Source organism: Megascapheus bottae, chromosome 29, assembly GCF_031878675.1.
Source record: "Megascapheus bottae isolate mThoBot1 chromosome 29, mThoBot2.hap1, whole genome shotgun sequence".
In the NCBI taxonomy this organism is placed as follows: Eukaryota; Metazoa; Chordata; class Mammalia; order Rodentia; family Geomyidae; genus Megascapheus; species Megascapheus bottae.
In genome coordinates, this window is record NC_143537.1 from 13,505,918 (window position 1) to 13,520,526 (window position 14,609).

At 44.5% G+C, this 14,609-nt stretch overlaps 1 long non-coding RNA gene across 5 annotated transcripts in view; it reads right to left on the reverse strand.

The window, feature by feature from the left end:
* The window catches only part of LOC150044812 (uncharacterized), a 39,239-nt gene that overhangs the window by 17,832 nt on the left and 6,798 nt on the right, over positions 1-14,609 (reverse strand). For 3 of the 5 annotated variants that reach the window (XR_016533049.1, XR_016533048.1, XR_016533050.1), the window contains exon 3: positions 12,420-12,501. This is a non-coding gene — a long non-coding RNA (uncharacterized LOC150044812). Of the gene's footprint in view, positions 1-1,112; positions 1,262-2,453; positions 2,552-12,419; positions 12,502-14,609 lie in introns of those variants that run through there. The other 2 variants (XR_016533051.1, XR_016533052.1) reach the window with 2 other exon arrangements.

Consider the following 14,609-nt stretch of genomic DNA (forward strand, 5'->3'; position numbering starts at 1 on the left):
ACCTTAATTATCCACTAGCATCTGAATAATGGCACGTCTAAGACCATAGTTCTCAAACCATTGTGGTATGTTACACTGGGGGAGCTTTTAGAGCTGTCAGAATGCCTAGGCTCCATCCCAATTAAATGCAAATGGCTTGGGGACAAGAGCCAGGCTGGGTGGATTTTTGTTTTGTTTTGATGATCCTTAAGCAATTCCAGTGTGTGGGTAAGTTTAGGAACCACTAACTGTTCCTTCTCATGTGGACCTAGATGAAGTGCCAGGAAGCACAGAAATACCATCACAGGTAAGAGAGCCAGAACCAGCCTCCTGCCTTATAACTGTGGTACTTCTGCCAGAGTCCACAAAGAGCCCGCATGTTTTCGGAGGGCGTATTAAAGGAAACCGTGATGTACACAGAGCCATGTACGATGGGTCTACATAAGCACCTGCGGTTTATACTTGTAATCTTAGCTACGTGGTTCAAAGCCAACTGGAGCCAGAGTACCACTTCCAGCTTTTTCTGTGTATGTGATACCAAGGAATCGAACCTATGGCTTTGTGCATGCTAGGCAAGCACTCTACCACTAGGCCATGCTCCAGGCCTAAGATGCTTTTTCTGCTTTTTGTTTGGTGTTTAGCAGTACTGGGGCTTAAACTCAGGGAGTCCTGAGGGAATGAAGCTCAGGGGGTTCTTCTTTACCTTTGTCTCTCAAAGTTGATGCTCTATCACTTGAGCCACAGCTCCAGCTTCTGGCATTTGGCTGGTTAGCTGGAGATAAAGAGTTGACTGCTTGGATTGGGCTGCTCAGGCTGGCTTTGAACCTCAGTCTTCAGAGCTCAGCTTCCTGAGTGGCTAAGATTAGAAATGTGAGTCACCTGCACCCAACTTACACCAGCATTTTGTTTTAAATGACAGTAAACTACACTGGGCACAGAAGTCTCCATTTTGAACCATGAGACACATCCGCAGGGCTGTAACCCACATCACTATCTAGTTCTAGAATAGTCTCAACTAGAAAACTAAAAAGCTTTGCCCGAGGAGAGACAGCCCACCCCTTCTCCCCATTAATCAGAAACATCCCAGCAACTCCCACCCCATCCCTGCCTAGCCACCAGTCCTCTACCTGTCTTTGAGTATGGATGCACACTCACTTAAGTCCCTTCTTGTGAATGGACTATGCTATGCTTTAGATAGCATCAGCAGTTTCCTCTGTGCATGAAGAATATGATGCCATGGAAAACTGTCACCTGAGCCTCCAGGGAGTGGCCTGCTAATTGCCTAATTGAAGAGAAAAGAAACTAGGGATCAGGCGACTCCATCCTTCCACGGAGCTCTCCAGCTGCTGCCCCAGGCAATAGAAGACGCACAAGGACGTTAATGCCCTCTTAGACACTTCTCACATCTTCTGGGACAAGCCAGGTCTGTCTGGAACAGACGTGGGCAATGCCTATGTTAGAATAAGACTCCAGCATCTCACATTGCTGAGGCAAAATCCTGCCTCCCTCCACAGAAAAAGCTATGTGCTCCAGTCATACAGGACTCTGTAAAGATTTTACAATTACCTGATGTCAATGAAACATACTTGAGAGGAAAAAAAGAAAAACCTCAGAGTATGATATGACACAAGTTCTCATTGTGGGCAGTGAGATGAAAAAATCAAGAGGAAGCTGGATGCAGTGATAACACATCTCTCATACTAGATACTCTGGGAGGTGGAGATCTGGAGGATCGTATGTTGAGGCCAGCTGAAGAAACAAAAATGATTAAGAATGCCTATCCCAATTTTAAAAAAAAAACAATGGGTAAGGGAGATTGCACAACTGTGATATCAAAAATGACAATGAAGACTAAAGGTTTGAGGACTGCAATTTGAGGCTGGGCATGGAAAGGGTGAAAAAAACATGAAACTCTACCTGGTTGGGGGAGGGTAGGGGAGGTCAGAGACATGGTAGAATGCTCTCGAGCAAGCATGAGATGCTAACCTCCAACTGCGTCATTACTACAAGAAAAAGCAAGCAGGCAAAAAATGGGGGCTGGTGACTCACGCCTGTCATCCTAGCTACTCAGGAAGCTGAGGATCTGAGGATCACAGTTCAAAGTCAGCCTGAGCAGGAAAGTCCATGAGATTCTTCTCTCCAATGAAACCACCCAGAAGCCAAAAGTGGAGCTGGGGACAAAGTGACAGAACACCAGCTTTAACCACAAATGCTTGGGATCTGAATTCAAGCCCCAGGAGCGAGGGAGGGAGGGAAGGAGGGAGGGAGGGAGGGAGGGAGGGAGGGAGGGAGGGAGGGAGGGAGAGAGAGAGAGAGAGAGAGAGAGAGAGAGAGAGAGAGAGAGAGAGAGAGAGAGAGAGAGAGAAAGAAAGAAAGAAAGAAAGAAAGAAAGAAAGAAAGAAAGAAAGAAAGAAAGGCAACTTAAAGAGTGCCATAAATGGGGAAAGCACCTGCATTCCTGAGACCTGGAAACTTCCTTCTGAAGCAAGGAGGCTGAGCCTAAGATAATTTCTTGAAGAATCCTGGTTCTTCTTGCTGGGTGAAGGGAATTCTCCACCCAGTGCTGAAAAACCTAGACATGAGAGAGGCCAGTCCCTGAATACAGATTGCCTAGCTCAAGGGGAGCTAGAACTCTGCTTCAGAGAAATGCAGAGGGTCTGATGCTGCATTGAATTTACTCCCTAAATGGCTCAAATCACCAGCCTCTAGGTAAGCCGGGCTGAGGCTTATTTTCCCTCAATGGAAACATTCTGCTGGTACCTGGGTATGCCCACTGATGCTCTGGTATCCTGTCTTCATGATGGGGGAAGGTGAAGCCCCTCCCTCCTGAATCCCTGAGACAGGGGCAAGCGCTTGGCTGATAGGTTATTAGGTCTGTCAATCTAGTGTGGGAGACTGGGAGCTTCCTATTTAGGCCTGGACAAGCAAAGGCATCCTAACACCAGACCACGTGTCTCTACTTTCTGTCCTGTCTCTTCTCACCACGGTGTCCCAGTTCAGCTCTCCATTGGAGCTGAGTAGGTTTGTTGGTATTGTTTTTGGTCTTTCTTTCCTCTCTGGCCTGTTTCCTCACTGTGGTAAGTGTATTTGCTGGCTGCTCATCTTTGTGACAGGAGTACACCATACAGTCACTGGGCTTTTAATAAAGACTCCCAGAGTTGAACCCTCAAAATGTGGCTTCTCTGTATTTTCACCTTACAACACTACCTCTCCCCAACTTCTCTGTTGGACAGAGCAGTGAGTAGGGAGAATCCTCTGATGACACAGCCATGTCTCTTCTGGAATGATACAGCCCTGCGAAAGTAGGACAGGCAAGAAGGGTGAGGAGAAGAAGGAAGAATATCAGTAGGATCTTTCTCAATGCTTATCTGGAACAAACTTGAATTGGTTTCTTTAAGGCGGTGGTGGTGGTGTGTGCAGAAACCTTTCCTCTGAAATCTGACAAGGAATCCCTCAATATCACAATCCCTCAGGCAGCCCAGGAAAGCACAGGACAAGATAAAAATTCCTGTACACTCGTGCTGAGCTTTCTTTTTCAAGTTCTCAAACCTTCATGATAAGGGCAGTTTTGATCCTCGCTGCAAGATGTGTGAGGCAATCAGGACAGGGAGAAGTTTGGTCTTTAGTGAGTTAGAAAGGAGCTATGGGAGGTCACTCAACACCAAAGTCAATACCTGCATTTATTTACTCACTCATGTGTCTGGCAAATATTTACTGAGCACTTATTTTGTGGCAGAGCCTGTATCAGGTATGAGGTGATATACAAAGCACTCTCTCTGATCTTAGAAGAAAACATTAGAAGGAAAGACCAACAAATTATTGACATAATATTAGTTGATATTAGTCTAATACCATAATTTCCAATTACATTACTGCAACATGGGAAATTATACTGCAATAGCATTAGAGAAGTGGTATAAATGCACCATGGAAATTAAATACAGAGTCAAGGAATAAGAAAGGGAAAGTTTGGGCTAAGAGGCATTGCCAGCCATGCAATTTCTGAAGGTGCCAGGCACCAGTGGCTCCCGCCTACAATCCAAGATACTCAGGAGGCTGAGATGTGAGGATTGCAGTTGAAAGCCAACCCAGGCATGAAAGTCTGTGAGACTCTCATCTCCAATTAAACACCACCAGAAAACCCACAAGTGGCTCTGTGGTTCTATGTGGTAGAGTGCTAGCCTTGAGCAGAAGAGCTCAGGGACAGTGCCCAGGCCCTGCATTCAAGTCCTACAACAGACAACAAATAAATACATATCTAAATAAATACCAGGAAGTAGGTACTCAAAAGAGATAGGGAAGGGTCAAGAACCAACGAGTAAATGAATGAAAAGGAGAAGGGGGGAAAAAAGCAGTCAAGAATCCAATATATATCCTACAAAATGAAGATGAGTGGGGAGAGCAGGAGGAGGGGGAGAGGGATGGGTAAGAATGTTCAAAGGGGTGACACAGCTGAAGACATATTGTATTTATCCACTGCTTTATTACATGACAATTCCTTTGTACGACTTCAAGGTAAGTCCAAAACGTTCAGAAAAATATAGTGAAAGAAGCCCAACATAATTAAGGAATGTGTCGTGATTCTATGTCAGTGGCAAGCATAGTAGTTTCCAGAGCCTCAGTTTCCCTTCTCTGGTGAGTGATGAGTCTGGGTCCCTCAGGGCGCCCTTTTAAATTTGAGGTTATCCTGCAGATCTGTATTGCTATTCTTATTCCTCCAGAGAGAGAGAGAGAGAGAGAGAGAGAATGTCATGCCAGCCAGAGCCACACCATGGGGCCCGGTGCAGGATAATTTATAGTGCGGCACTGTTGGAACACAGTTGCCATCTACAATCTTGAGTGTCATCATTATTAGCCTCGTGGGAGAAGTTTATTTCTTCCCCGCCTTTCAAATGTTAGCACAAGGTGAAAAGACTGGCTGTACTTTTCCTGGGTTTTACAAGATGTACTTCTGTGAACACAGGGGGACAAATTCATTTCAAGGTCTGGCTTCAGGCAGAAGAGCTCAATGGCTCTCTGGCCAGTGAATGCTTTATTCCCAGAAGGGTGCAGTGCACTGCCACACACCTGAAAGGGGACCCTACCGGGTTACCTCCATTCCGGCTCCAGGATCATTCATTTTAGTTCCCTCTGCCATCTACCCTTGATTAACCTTTCAGACATCTTATATGGTCAAGTGCCAGTGACTCATGCCTGTCATCCGAGCTACTCAGGAGGCTAAGATGTGAGGATTGTGGTTCAAAGCCAGCCCAGGCACAAAAGTCCATGAGACTCTTCTATCCAGTGAGCCACTAGAAAACCAGAAGTGGAGTTGTGGCTCAAAGTGGTAGATTGCTAGCCTTGAATGAAAAAAGATCAGGGACAATACCCAGGCGCACACACACACACACACACACACACACACACACACACACAAATACCTTAATCCATATAGCTTTCCTTCACATAACATCTTCTCTGTGAATTCTCTCAGTATGCCCACTAAACTAACTGTTGCCCTCTTAGTCACTTGCCTAACATTTTTTTTTGCCAGTCCGGGACCTTGAACTCAGGGCCTGAGCACTGTCCTTGGACTTTCTCAAGGCCAGAGCTCTACCACGTGAGTCTCAGCACCACTTCTGGCTTTTTTCTATATATGTGGTACCGAGGAATCGAACCCGGGTCTTCGTGCATGCTAGGCAAGCACTCTACCACTAGGCCAAACTCCCAGCCCCTGCCTAACATTTTATCTGTACCCAAGCCCTAGTTTCATCACAAAGCAGAACTAAAGAAAGAGCTGGGTGCTGGGCTCCTGTCTGTAATCTTCAAACTGTGATTCTTAGATCTCGGCCTCTTGAGTAGCTAGGATTTCAGAGTTAAGCCACCAGCACCAGGCGTAGGTATACATTTTTATTTTATTTATTTACTTATGTTGCCAATCCTGGGTCTTGAACTCGGGGCCTGGGCACTGTTCTTGAGTGGTCTTAAGGCTAATGTTCTACCACTTGAACCACAGCACCACTGGCTTTTTCTGTATATGGAGAACCAAGGAATGAAACCCAGGGCTTCATGTATGCTAGGCAAACACTCTGGCTAGACCACAATCTCAGCCCCAACTTTCAGGGTGTTTTTTTCTGTCAGTTATATGCCAAATGACAGCATCCTGCATCCTGGAGATGTGTAATAACCATCACAAATGGACTAAGTAGCAGAAGAAGCAGGTTCAGAGATGAGAGACCAGGCAGAATAGTGTTCATCCAGGATAAATAACTGATGACCCAGGTCTGGGAGAACATAAGAAGCTGAGGTACCTGCTTCTCCCCTAGACCGACATATGGGAAGAGATAGCCTGATCCTTCACATTCATCTGAGAGGGATTAAAAAACTAAAAAGAACCAAGGAGCTAATTGATTCATAATATTTATGAGAAACAGTAGAAATAAATTTCTCATGCAATTGGTATATAAATCATTTCAGCAATGAATAATGATACCAGGACAGGTAATTTATTTCAAATAGGAGACACTTCTGGAAGCCTGGTCTTGGTTATTCTGTGTACAGTATTCTCTAAGCAGGAGCATTGGTGGCTAAAGCCTGTAATCCTAGCTACTCAGGAGGTGGAGCTCAAAGCCAGCCAGGGTACAGATAAATCAGAAGGATTCTTATCTCCAGTTAATCCCAGTAAAAAAAAAAATGCAGGAAGTGGGGGTATGGCTCAAGTGGTAGAACTCTAGCCTTGAGAAAGCCCAAGGACAGTGCCCAGGCCCTGAGTTCAAGCCCCAGGACTGGATATATATATATATACATATATATGTATACATATATATACATATATATACATATTACACTGTACTCATAGGATACATGTTGAATTGAAACCCCTTTGTTCAACTACTTAAAGATACTAATTTTAAAATGTGCATGTGTGTGTACATTAAATGAATGAATGATTGTCCAAATGATAAAACACTCCAAAATCTCCCAAGCAGAGGCTGCTGCAGCTGGGCCTAAGGTTATAGCATTTATAGCTTAGGCTAGGCCAGACAAATTGATTCCACCAGGGCTTCAGAGCCCTGCCTGGTACAAAGGAGAGATACAATGGTGGGAATCAGTGATGAGATTGATTAGCAATGTCTGCCCTCCAGGATCAGAAATTCCTACAGGAACAATGGCTTCCTGTTAGGTAACTTTCATTCCTGCCCTATATGTGGTGCTATAGACTTTTTATGCTATCACACACACACACACACATACACACACGATACAACTCACATAGTACCTCTTTAAGCAGTGGTTTTAAGACCTCAGCTTCCAGTACTCATATTAAGCCCACTGGCCCTTGCGAGCTTTACTGCAAGGCTGCAGATGTTCAAATAACCTGGCACTCTGGAGAATATGAATTTAGAAATAATCTGATCCCAGAGAACCACTTTGCAGGTGGAAAACCCAAGACTTAAGAGATTAAGCATTGATTCTAAAAAATCAAACAGCGAACATGGTACAGATAGGAGGAATTTCCTAGCCTTTGCATTTGCAGACAAAAGACAAGCCTGAGGTTTTTGAGGAAATAGAAGAGAAAGTTCAAAGGGAAGCACTGAGACCACCGACCCTGAGATCATGCCCTCACTACCTGTGACTGTATCAAGAAAATAATGATCAACACCAATGGCTCACACCTGTCTTACCCGCTACTCAGGAGGCTGAGATCTGAGAATCTAGGTTCTAAATCAGCTAGGGCAGAAAAGTCTATGAAACTCTAATCTCCAATTCGCCAGGAAAAGCCAAAAATGGAGCTGCAGCTCAGGTGGTAGAACTCCAACCTCAAGTCAAAAGATCCAGTGAGAGTATGAAGCTTTGCGTTCAAGCTGCAGTACTAACGGAGTATGTGTGCACACACAGATGGACAGACAGACAGACAAGTAGTAGCATGCTTGCTAGCATGCAGGAAGCCCTAGGTTCAATTCCTCAGTACCACATACACAGAAAAGGCCAAAAGTGGTGCTGTGGCTCAAGTGGTAGAGTGCTAGCCTTGAGAAAGCTCAGGGATAGTGCCAATGCCCTGAGTTCGAGCCTCAGGACTGGAAAAAAAAGGATGAGGGAGGGAGAAAGAGGAGGAGGAAGAGGGGAGGAAGAAAAGGAGAAGGAAGAGGAGGAGGAGGAGGAGGAGGAGGAGGAGGAGGAGGAGGAGGAGGAGGAAGAGGAGGAGGAGGAGAAAAGGAAAAAGAAAACCTCATCCTAAAGACAGCTTCTATGTTTTGGGCCAACAGAAAAGATTTCTCAGTAAATGGTTGGTCACTGGGGAAATTTAAACACAATACAATATTAGCTGAGATTTAGGTGACCCAGAAAGTTCTGAAAAATGCTACTAATAATATGGTTTTACACAGAAAAGAGAAAAGGATATACATTTTTTTCCATTTTTAAGAGTGGATGGGGAGTTTCCCCCTTCTAAATAGGCAAAATAACATTTTGAGAAGGAGCAGGAGGGCTAGCCTGTTTTAATTCCCAAGGAATTAATCCTTGTGGGAGAATTAAGAAGAATTACAACCTGGACACTGGTGGTTCATGCCTGTCATACTAGTTACTCCAGAGGTAGAGATCTAAGGATCATGGTTCAAAACTAGCTTAGGTGGAGGAAAGTCTATGAGATTCTTATCTACAATGAATTTCCAAAAAAAAGGCAAAAGTAGAGCTGTGGCTCAAGTGGTACAGCACCAACCTGGACTGAAATAGCTTAAGGGATAGTGCCTAAGCTCCGAGTTCAAGCCCTAGTACCAGCGCGGGCACACACACACACACACCCCACACACACCACACAGAGCCAGGGAGATGAATGGACTAAAACCAAGATGCTCATTATAGTAGACTATGGTCTAATGAGGAGAAAGATGGCTCTTAATCACACTGCCCCTCCCTCCACACACCATGGGGACAGCTAGCCGTCTTTGAGGACTTTCTGAGGGTGACCTTCCAGGGCCCTCTGTCAGCAAGTGACTCCCCCATCTTGAGCTTCCCTTGATGAGTCCTTGGCAGATGGCATCATATATTGAATCGAATCTCATCTTTTGTTGTTGTTCTGGTCCCGGGGCTTGAACTCAGTACCTGGGCTCTGTCCGTCAAGCCAATATTCTACCACTTAAGCTACAGTTCCATTTTCTGGCTATTTCCTGATTAAATGGAGATAACTATCTCATGGACTTTCCTGCCTGGGTATGAGCTTCACACTTGTAGCTGTGAGCTACCAAGGCCCAGCTGGCAAATGATAGCCAAAGCAAGGTAGGCAGTCGTTGAACACAGGTAGCTCATGTCTGTCATTCTAGCTCTCAGAAGGCTGAGATCTGAGAACTGGGGCTGGGAGCCAGTGCAGGTAGCCAAATCTTGAGAGTTTTATCTCTAATGAACCAGCAAAAAAAAAAAAAGGTGGAAGGGGAGGCGAGACTCAAGAGATTGAGCCCTAGCTTAGAACAAAAAGGCTGATTAAGAGTATAAAGCCCTGAGTTCAAGCCCAGAAAAAAGGAAAGGAGGGAGAAAGGAGGGGAGGAAAGAAGGGAGGAAGGAAGAAAGGAAAATAAGGAGAAAGAAATGGAGAAAGAGAGAAAGAAAAAAGAAAGAAGAAAGGGAGAGAGAGAGAAAAAAAGAAAGAAGGAAAGGAAGGGAGAAAAAGAAAGGAAGGAAGCAAGGAAGGGAGGGAGGGAGGGAGGATAAAGAGGATGAAAATCAGGCAGGCAAAGTCTAACATCGAACACAAATTCTGGTCTTGCTATTATCTTTTTATATAATATAATTGGGCCTCCTACACACTTTTCAAATGATATGACATAATCAAATTACGTCTCTTCCTAGCTCTGTTCCTATAGTGTGTGTGTGTGTGTGTGTGTGTGTGTGTGTGTGTGTGTGTGTCCATTTCCATTCTTCCTGGCTGGCACTTTCCACCCCTAAGAATCACACCACGGATATAACCACCGAGCCCCCATCAAACCACACTTATCTGTCCCCTGATACCCACAGAGTTCCATGATCTAGCTAAGTACACTGAACAAGACTTCTCACCCAAGCTACCAAACATCAGAGAGCAACATAAATTCCCATCAAGTTCACATTCCCATCGGGTAGCATGCCAATGTCACCGTCAATTTCTATGCCACTTCGGTCATGTAGGAATGGGGAGAAGACAGGCTGGAAGAATCTTTGGTTCATTCAGCCTTACTTCCAGAAGCAACTTCATTCTTTTCCCTTCCTGGCCCAGCTATGCTTCCCCTGAGAGCAGAGGCTTCTGTGGGCTGGACTCTGCATGCATATAGAAATATTATCTGCATAATTTATCACTCCCGGTACATTCCTCTTCCCCTGACTAATGGAGAATGGGTGAGAATTTTTTAACTACTGGATTGCGTGTGCATAAGTTTTGGCTGGTTACTAGCCATGCAGCGAAGGAACATATTGCTTTTATGATTCTCTGTCATTGTTCAAGCTCGTTCCTTGACTTAAATTTCCTATGTGATAATATAACGGTACTTTATGTGGGCATGAATCCATCTCTCCTTCTAGACCAGAAACTCCATCTTCTGTTTCTTCCTTTGTGTGTGTGTGTGTGTGTGTGTGTGTGTGTGTGTGTGTGTGTGTGTGTGTGTTGGTCCTGGGGCTTGAACTCAGGGCTGGGGCACTGTTGCTGAGTTTTTTTTTTTTCCCTACTCACTCAATGCTAGTGCTCTACCTCTTGAGCCCCAGCTCCACATCTGGTTTTTTGTTGGCTGATGTGAGATAAATGTGTTATAGACTTTTAGGCCTGGGCTGGCTTCCAGCTGCCATGTTTCAGAGCTTAGCCTCCTGATTAGCTAGGATTACAGCCCCTTGCCAGGGAACAATGTATCCTTCTGGAACCTGGTCTAACCCAGAGCTGTTGGCAGAAGGATCCCTCAGTCCCCCAGCTCTAGGGCCTGTCTGCAGAACTGTTTGAACATCCTTACAACATGGCACCTAGCTTTACCTGGAGGACAGCAAGACACCTTAGAGCCACCTCTCGTGGTCTTTTATGTTTTAATGACAGTCATCCTGTAGTTTAGGAGAGAATGATTATCTTCTCCACACCTTGCCTTGGAAGGAAACAGTCTCTAGCCAATTGTCTATTGCAATGCATCACTTCTCCTCTCAGCCATAGCAAAATGCATTCTGATTTTGCTACAAAGAATCCTCATCCCTTTTTTTTTTGTCAGTCCTGGGGCTTGAACACTGGGCCTGGGCACTGTCCCTGGGCTCTTCAGGTCAAGGCTACCGCCCTACCCCTTGAACCACAGCACCACTTCTGGTTTCCTAGTGGTTAACTGAAGGTAAGAGTCTCACAGGCAAGGCTAGTTTTGAATCACAATCCTCAGATCTCAGGCTCTTGGGTGGCTGGGATTACAGGCGTGAGTCACCAAGGCCTGACTTCCTCACCCTTCTCATGGCAGCTTGGTTTTGATCTCCTGTGCACCATAAATTGGGGAGTTACTGCTCTCATTTTCCTCTGTGCTCCTCGAGAAACTTATTTGCATCCCACCTCCATGAACAGCAGAATATCTCCTTGCCAATACGTTACACACCACATCCTCTCTAAATTTTCCTGCTTTCTTCCAAGACTTTCTGTGGTGTATTAATTTTTTTATCATTTATTTTTGCTGTGCTCTCTAAGCTTTGCATTTTAATGAGCTGCCTTAAGTCCTTTTGGGGACAAGGCAAGGTATAAATAAATAAATACAAGCATCCAAACGTACACATGCGTACCCAAAATAGCTCTCTTGATTTACTACCGTGGATCTCTCATGTCAGAGCCCCAAATCATTTGAGTAAATTCAGGTCATTGTATCTGACAGGTGCTGTCCTCCAATGGTAGAACTTTTAGCTCAAGGACAGTTGCCCAGGCCCTGAGTTCAAGCCTCAAGACTGACAAAGAAGAAGAAGAAAGAGGAGGAAGAAGAGGAGGAGGAGGAGGAGGAATAATTCTAGAGACCCTGTCTGGGTTCACAAGCAGAGTTCTGCTCTCAGCTACTAATGTCTGCCATGGAGCAGAAATAGAAGGTAGGTTGGTTGGGCCAGACATTACCATGGATGGCAGAGGCAAAGAGTAATGAACAGTTTTGCAGACAGTCTTCTGCCATCAACCTCACCCCCCCCCACACACACACTATCCCACTCTTTTCCCAAAGACTCGGCTCTTCCCTTAGATCCTGGAATTCTCAGCCTGGTAAGTCCAAAGGACCCCTGATCCACCAGCCTGAAGCCTGGTAGTGTTGTGTGTTTCTGTTGCGTGCTTCTCCTGCTCACTCCCTATCTACCTGGTCATTGCTGAACGATTGGGACAAGCCTGGGGAAAACCTCAATGAGCCAAGAGAGGAAGCCACTTGTCTGGAATGATTGCATGGCTAGCTAAAGTGACACCACCTCTCCCCTCCTCCCCCTCCCCCTCCACCCCTCCATTTCCTTACTGGTTCTGCTGAATGAGGCTGGAATGTCTCAAAATAGACCATGGCTTAGGGTTTTCCAGGGAGGCCATCTGCATCAGCAATTCTGTAAGGAAGTCACCAAGGGAAGTTACTTTCTCGAGGGCATCCTTTGCCCCTAGCAAATCACAGCTGTGCAGAGAGAAAGTAGGGTAAGGAGAGCCCTGCACCTGCAAAGGAGCACAGAAAGAAAGGAGAGGATGAAGGCTGGACTCTGGCCTCTTCCATCAGGTCTCAGGCTCCCCATCTACCCCAGGATTTTTGCACCTGCTGTCCCCTTCCCCTCAGAACTCTGTGCGCTTCCTCTGTAGCTCAAAAAATGATATTCATGAGTTCATCACATGCTGATGGCTCACACCTGTCATCCTAGCTACTCAAGAGGCTGAGATCTGATGATTGTGGTTCAAAGCCAGTCCTGGTTGGAAAGTCCATGAGACACAGGGGAGAAGAGCTCGCCAGGCAACCCTGACGGTAATTGCTCTGCGTTGGAAAAGGCTGACTCTGATACGATGTTGCTCTCACTGGCAGGTTTAATTTAGCTCCATGAAGGTCCCTGGGAACTGTCCTTTAACTGGTGTCTGGCTGGCCATTTCTGGCTGAGTGTAAACTTGCCCTTCAGCTTAGGATTCTGCAAGGTTCCTAGGGGCAGTTTTGGGGGGGTGGTTGCATCAGGCAAGAGGCCTTTCACCCTCCCTTGGGAGGTCCTTTCTCGGGAAGCAGGTAGATGAGCTCATATAGCTGCCACGTGTCAGCTGGGCCTTGGCCAGTGAAAGCACAAGTAAATATTTGTGCGGCTCGGGAGCTGTTTGGGCTTCAAAGTAAACATAACTACTCCACCATTCCCATCAGGCCTGGTTTAAAGACGTGGCTTGCCACCATTCTATGCAGTCTCTCCCAGGATTATTGCAGCCAGTGCTATTTTTCAGCCCCCTAAAGCCTCTCATTTTTTCTCTCTCCCTCTCCCTTCTCCTCCTCTCCCTCCATGATACAGAAAGAAAGAAAAAAGAACAATGGCACTATTGCATATCACCAAAAGAAATCGGTTTAAAAATTGACAAAGGGCCGATCATCTAGACTTCTGTATTTATTTATTTATTTTATTACTAGACCTCAGCCACAGTCTTCTTTCCCCCGGTCCCCTTCCTAGCTCTCTTTGCCTGCAGGATGTTCGGTATTATAGTCATGCACTTTGTATTAATATATTAGAAATCTATTTTGTACTTTTTTATACTGTTGGATAATTATAATCCAAACTTTCCCTAGGGTATTGAATAAATTTAGTCTTATTAGAAAAAAATATGGATCCTGGGGGTCTACATGTGTCATCTTTAGCTACTTAGGAAGCTGAGGATCGCAGTTCAAAGCCAGGCTGGGCAGGAAAATCTGTGAGACTCTTATCTCCAATGAGCCACCAGAAAACTGTGGCTCAGAGTGGTAGAGTGCTAGCCTTGGGCAAAAGAGCTTAGGGACAGCACTCAGGCTCTGAGTTCAAGCCCCACCACCAACAAAAGGGAAAAAAGAATTTTATGAAAGAAACACTGGAGATGTGGCTCAGGGGTAGAACACTTGCTTCATAAGTTCAAGGCCTTGGTTCAATTTCCAGCAAAACACACACACACACACACACATACACACACTCACACACAATCACAGAAATGAGTCTCATGAAGGGGTAACCATCATTCAGTGTTGGTTATATTTATGAATAAAAATGGTTGACATAGAATATACATATCATAAAAACAATTATTACTGTAAAATGTATAACTGATGATATAACAGTATATATTACTGTGTGTAATTATATATTATTAATTGATTATATCATTATATATGTATATACAATATATTATGGCATGTGTATACTGTATAAAATGCATAGCATAATACTACTAATTAGTATGATATATAGCATATTATCTGTGATATTATATATACTCTACTATATGTAATATAATATAAAACTATATTGTTATATATTATACTATATATACAATATATACCATATTTTATATACTTACTACATATAACGTATTAGTATACTATATAGTATTAAGCTAATAGCATATACAGTATATCTGTAACATATATATAGTATGTATATAATCTACATTGTATATCTATAATTTTCTATAATATATGGATATACTATATGTATTACATTGATAATATATA